The following is a 6,000-nucleotide window of genomic DNA, read 5'->3' as shown; positions in this document are numbered from 1 at the left end:
GGACGGATGTTGATGTCAGAGGAAATACAGTATCGAAATGGCGTCGGGAAGGTTCTTCGGCGGCTACGATTGAAACCGATGATCCAGTGTCAATCAGGAACGACACAGAAATTCCTTCAATTTCTGACACTGCATAAATTCCCTTCTTACGACCCCAGATGTGACAAACACTTATGTGATCGTCCGTGTCAGCTTTATCTGCGTCGTATATTACTCAGTACGACAGGAGTGAAGACATTACTCATCCTCCGCATTTATTCCATCCTCTTTTTCCTCCCTATTCGGCGGCTCCAAGCACGGGCCTTCTAATAGCGCTGCGGTAGGCAGAGACACCTTATGTAACACACGGGAACCGCTTCGGGCACAATGGAGAGAAGTTTTGCTTAGTCGAAAGCGGGGGAGAAAGAGGGAACGGGTCACGTGTCCTTACCAGCTTTTTCGAGGATACTCGTTGATACTGCGACTGGAGGAATGCGACAGCTTGGCGTACTATTTGTTTACGCAGTGCGAATGCTGCCACTTTTGCGGGTGCAGAACTGAATGCAGAAGCCCAACGGACTCGTGGATCACTCGTAGGCTGCTTGGATTAAACTTTTACGGGGAACCTACTTCTGATTCGCATTTCTTCAGGTATGTACTCGGCCGTGCACTTCAACTAGTTGAGAAGAAGCATTCATGATTCTGAGGCGTGCGTACCTACAAGACCCCCTTTGTATTGTGCGGGAAATGTGCCTTGTACGACGCCTGGCGTGGACACTTAATAATGAAGGATCAGTCCACAAGAGTACTGCGGGTTTGAAAGAAAAGGCTGAAATCTACTGCCTGTTTTAAGCATAAAGATAAGGCTCGATGGAAGCATCTCTCAGCACATTGGGGAATGGGCGGGGGGAAGACAAGAGTGCATGTGGCAGGCGAAGTCGCAATTAAGGGCCGAAAGAACACAAGCGGGCATTGGTGAAACCTGTTGAATTCCAGTGTAGATGTGTAATGTGCTGACCAAACGATTGGAGTCACCACCGAGCAGCCGTCCTTTGGAGTGGTATAGGTGCCCGTTGTTCATGGCTATAAACGCTTCCTGAGAACCTCTTTTTCCTCCCTATTCGGCGGCTCCAAGCACGGGCGTATTTCTTAGCGGCAGGTGCTGTGAATTACAACTCCGCTGTCGTGGAAACAACTAGCAGCCGTGGTCTACATGACTTGCATTTCTGCTCTTATAACAAGAACTTGCAAGTTGTAGAACAAGTCATACTTTTGACATCTTGCGATTGCGGGAATACTAGAAATGTGGGTTCACCGAAACGCTATTCTAAACATACAATTTAGAATAGCGTTTATCGCCTTACATACGTTAAATGCAAGCAACTATGTAGCATGTTACAGTGCGCGTTCCTTCAGGTCTTAGTTTACTGTACGGGACAACATAATTAGACGTTAGAAGACAGCATGCTATCTTGGGTCTCGCGACAAACATACCCATGCAAACAGAATGTATTAGCAGCTATCCTGTCGTTTCCAGGCCATCGCGTCTTTTTAGATCTATGGAAGCCTGATTCTCAGTGCCGCATGCTCGACGTGCTTTTCCAGGAGCTTTTTGTGAGCCGCTTGGATGGCAGACTGCCCTGGGAGGAAAATATACTGGGAAGCTATCCTAAGTAGTAATAGATGCTCATGGCCAAAAACACCAACTGCGGTTCTCTTAAACGACTTCACGCTGCATACGAACGCTTGCTACGGTTAGCGGTCATTCCTCTTCGAGTGTGACCACTCTGGCTATTCCTTCACTATTCTTCTTATCTTTTTTCATCTATCTTTCCCTCTTTTTTCTACCAGTTGTTATCAGCATGCCAATGAGGAACTGAAATGAATCTTTTGAAGGGGACAAACCTTTAAATATGCTGAGGATATTTGTGTGGAATTTCTGTTTTCTGCCGTCTGGTGAAACCTGAATAATAAGCAATAACATTTCATTTTTCCTTAAGACATTCTGCTAATATCCGATTTCCCCTACTGTGCAACCTGTCATAGGACAAATTCGTGTGTGAATTGCGAAATATATTGTTACAAGAATAAACGCAAGCGTAAAAAGTCTACAGTCCGTTTGCCCATTTTCGTTTAATGAAAATGACAGGGGAAGGGGAACAGTTATTATCTTCGCCTGTGCCTTGTGAGACCACAGGCCGCACGAAACAGCCGCGTCACACCTGGGAGGAGCTGTCCGCCGATCCTCGATCAAGCCGTGCACGTGAAGTTTGAGCCAATGTTGATTCTGCTTAGCCAAGGTTGGGTTGGGCATGACACCGTCGAGTTCTTGCACCCGCTACCGATGGACCATAACTTAAAAAATAAGCAGTCAGAACGAAGCAAGCCGCCCTTATGGTTAAGTTGTGGCCCTATAGCGATTTGGTATCGACTAGTCTTCATTCGCACGGCACGTACACAATAGGCGGCAGGCGGCGACATAGCGCTGTGCCAACATCTTGCAATTTGGTCACCCTTCGCGGACACTGCGATGGAGGATCTCTATGTGTGTTGTTATGCGGACACATTTATTAATTCCAGTGAAGGACCGTTTACCTCTGCGTCAAAAGAGAAACAAGAGAAAATGGATTCGGTAAAGCTGCAGACTCGCCCAGTTACCGACGGTGTCAGCAGTGGCATCAGCGTTTTTGCGAGAGAACTACACAGCCTATAAGTGAGCGCTTATGCCGAGCACAATTTAACAATACTTTATGGCAAGTGCAAACTGTAATAAGTTGAAGTTAAACAAAAGTGAGGACCATTAGTAACAGCGCATAATATATATGTGTCTAGATCACAGTTGCAGTTGTTCAAGTGGCTCGGCCGCTCATATTGACTCGTCTCAGGGTGGAACAACGTGGCTCACTTGTGCAGATATGTATGTTTACTAGGTTTTGAGATTATTTTACATCAGCGATGTGCCGTTTCTACAATATCCGAAGCTAATAGCCGGGTGCGCGTCCCTTTCTTGGGCCGTGTCCACCGGACCACCATGCACTGCGGCTCCAGGCGTTGCACATTGTCTGCCGGCGTCTTCTCATCCGGAGCATCACTTCGGTGCCACTTGAGAACTGTGGCCGGCTTCGCTGTGGCCGTCTCATCCGACGTCTCATATGGCGTCTCTGGCTCCAGGTCTATCTCCACACTGAACGCGTCAGATCCTTGATCAGCTTTTTCGGGTACAGGCAGTGTCATTCATTCTTCTTTGTATCCGCTTTCTTCATGTTTTGTCGTCATATGTGGACGCGGCAGGCATTGCCACCTTTTTCACCTCACTTGCCACCTGTTCAAACTGTGTTTCCAAAGACGCTGTCAACTTTTCCTTTACCTCCTACTCCATCAATTGGAGAACCTCGTGGTCATCTTGGCTGATGCCAGTAAGTCTTGCATATGCACACACGCAAACTTATGCCTCATGGCCGTATTCCCCACACTGAGCACATCTTGGCACTCTGCAGTATCGTCTAATGTGTCGTTTGCGCCGGCAACGAAGGCAAATTGGAGCTCTCCCGTGAACGAGGACGAGCCCTGAGCCACGATCTTTAACAAATGGGGCAGTGATAAGTCTTTTCAGTGCGTTGTCCGCACAATATGCGTGGTGGACTTGGCTTCATATTTCATATTGTCGCCTCATGGAAAAGTCGGCAGTACATGCCGACAACACGGTGAGGCGAAAGAAGGCCTGTTACCACGACCAGACATGAACGCTAAAACTGCTGCTCATGCAGAGCTGGAACTTTTGCGTCAGAACGCGTTCGGGACCAGAGGCACAGTCCTGCCGAAGACGCCCGAACAGACAAGTAGCATAAAACGTACTTATGAATTTCTCGCGGGCAAGCCAGCGTCTTGAGACGCTCTGCGCGTTTCAATTTGGACATCTTGACAGGCTAAGCCGCGATTAGTCGCGATTGTGCCTGTTCACAGAGTATACTAAAAAGGTGGAAGGGAAAAGGCCCAATTTGAGCAAAATTTAACACACAGTGGCGCGCTTTGTCTTTTTTGCAGCTCCGCTGCTATTTTTTGTTGCTGTTTTTCCGTTACGGCACTTAGTCCGCTCGCGCCAAACTCACGCAGTGCGTCGGCGTTGTCATCTTCTATTTCTACCGGTCATTCGACACACCCTGCTCGCGTCCTCTGGCGCGCTTTGCACACGAGAAGCATTCATTATCATATATACCAGCGCGTTTCCACGTCTCGTGAGCACGCAACCATGGCCCGAGGAGAAAACGACGAGGTCTGAGCGCGTCTGGATCTGCAACGTTGAGACTGCTCTCGGAACGGCTCGCTGCCAAGCTCCAACGAGTCATCGTGAGTACTCACCTATTAGGCGCTAGTTTGGCTTTATAATCGCTTATAGTCATTCTCAGCTTCACAATACCTTGTTCTCCCGCCCACCTCGCACCTTTATTTCTTGGCTGCCGACGGGATCAGCCCGCCAGTCCTCAAGAGAATAGGCCTCGCTTCATCACGATCGCACAGAATGGCTCGCTGTCAAGCACCAGCGACTCTGCAAGTATTCATTAGGCACTGGCCTAACTTTACTCTCGTTCAGTAGTGCCCATTTGCACATTGCCTTGTTTTCCGGTCCACCTCGCTCCTTACTTTATCGGCTGCCGAAGGGGTCAGCCCGCCATCCAACATGGTCCTTCGAGAGTAGGCCTAAGCAATTTCGTGAGCACAGAACGGCTCGTTGCTAAGCACCGGCGAGTCCGCGACTACTCACTTATTAGCCGCTAGCCTAACTGACCTTCAAGCTCTGCCAAGGTCAAACTGGGAGTTAGCCTGCCACTACCAGCGGCTGCTGCGAACGCTGCGCAGGTGCCCACACCTTGAAAGTGATCTGCGGTGTGGAAAAAATTCGCGGTCGCGTGGGCCTCATCTTCAATGCGATGTGCGATCTGTACAAAGTGCTTTAAGTGCTGGTGGCTTCGTATGCCCTGTGCTTTCAACGCTTTGTTCACGTTGAAGCAAGACGCGGCATGAAGATGAATGCGATCGCTGCTGTTACCACGTTGAGCAGTGAATGTGTGTTGTGTTGTGCCATTGTAGATGCGCTATTTGCTGACAGCGCCGTCGAGCGTCTGCGTCCTTTCCCAAATCAAGCGAAACTGTGCTATCGCTCAACAAACTTGATTTACCCGCGTTAAACCACAGCAAGTTTTTAGCTATGATGGGCAAGCAAGCGTCTCATGGCGATCTTGGCGTTTGCAATGTTGTTTAATTTTCTTCGCATCCCCAGAAGCTGATTATGGCGGTGCTAGTTTGATAGCTTATGCGAAAAAGTAACGGCGTCTTATAAGGCCGGTACAGGCTGCCAATAGACTCTTTGTTGTACTTTTCGTTGAAATATATGCATCGCTTGAGAAAATGTGTTAGCAGGTTATTTTCTTTAGTCTATCGTGTTATATAAGGCTCTCGAATGAGTACTTTGGAGAGAAACCACCGAAATTTGTCGGCAATACATGTGCTGTTAGTGACTGTCTCTGAAATTTGTTGTCCACAAAATACTGTGTCCCACGGAACTTTCAGACATATAGAAATGCCACGTAGCTGGAAAGAACCAAGGTTACGTTGCTTGCTTTCACTTGGTGATATTTATATTAAAACGGGCGGACATATGAGGTTAAATGGGACCATATTTACTTTGCAAAAGATATGGCCGGTACAACCAGTATGGCTGAACGTTAGGTTAGTCTCACTACGTTGTCTGTTTCGTCTTGTTAGGGACCGTCGTTTTTGTCCCTCTCGTGGCAGCGTGACAATCTTATTTTTGCATTCCATCTAAATACATAATTAGCCTTGACTATTCCACATCTCAAATATTATAATTAGATGAAAAGATGCCATCAGAAAATTCTAAAGCAGTATGAAGAACTCCCAATACACCTATCTGTTGATTGATAGGTGCTACATAAGTGTGTTGTCAAGCGTGAAACAAGCCAGCGATATATGGGAAGTCTCTTGAGTGGACAGTCAAGCACA

General features: G+C 47.7%; 1 protein-coding gene across 4 annotated transcripts in view; it reads left to right on the top strand.

The window, feature by feature from the left end:
* Window positions 1-4,085: 4,085 nt before the first annotated feature.
* Window positions 4,086-6,000, top strand: part of LOC142563166 (uncharacterized) — a 55,399-nt gene continuing 53,484 nt past the window's right edge. For 2 of the 4 annotated variants that reach the window (XM_075673717.1, XM_075673716.1), the window contains exon 1: window positions 4,093-4,326. The gene's annotated coding sequence lies outside the window, so the exon portion shown is untranslated. Of the gene's footprint in view, window positions 4,327-6,000 lie in introns of all 4 variants that reach the window. The other 2 variants (XR_012824318.1, XM_075673715.1) reach the window with 2 other exon arrangements.

This window comes from Dermacentor variabilis, chromosome 11, assembly GCF_050947875.1.
Source record: "Dermacentor variabilis isolate Ectoservices chromosome 11, ASM5094787v1, whole genome shotgun sequence".
NCBI lineage: Eukaryota > Metazoa > Arthropoda > Arachnida > Ixodida > Ixodidae > Dermacentor > Dermacentor variabilis.
Note: the sequence above shows the minus strand (reverse complement) of the source record. Positions and strands in the feature narration are given on the sequence as shown.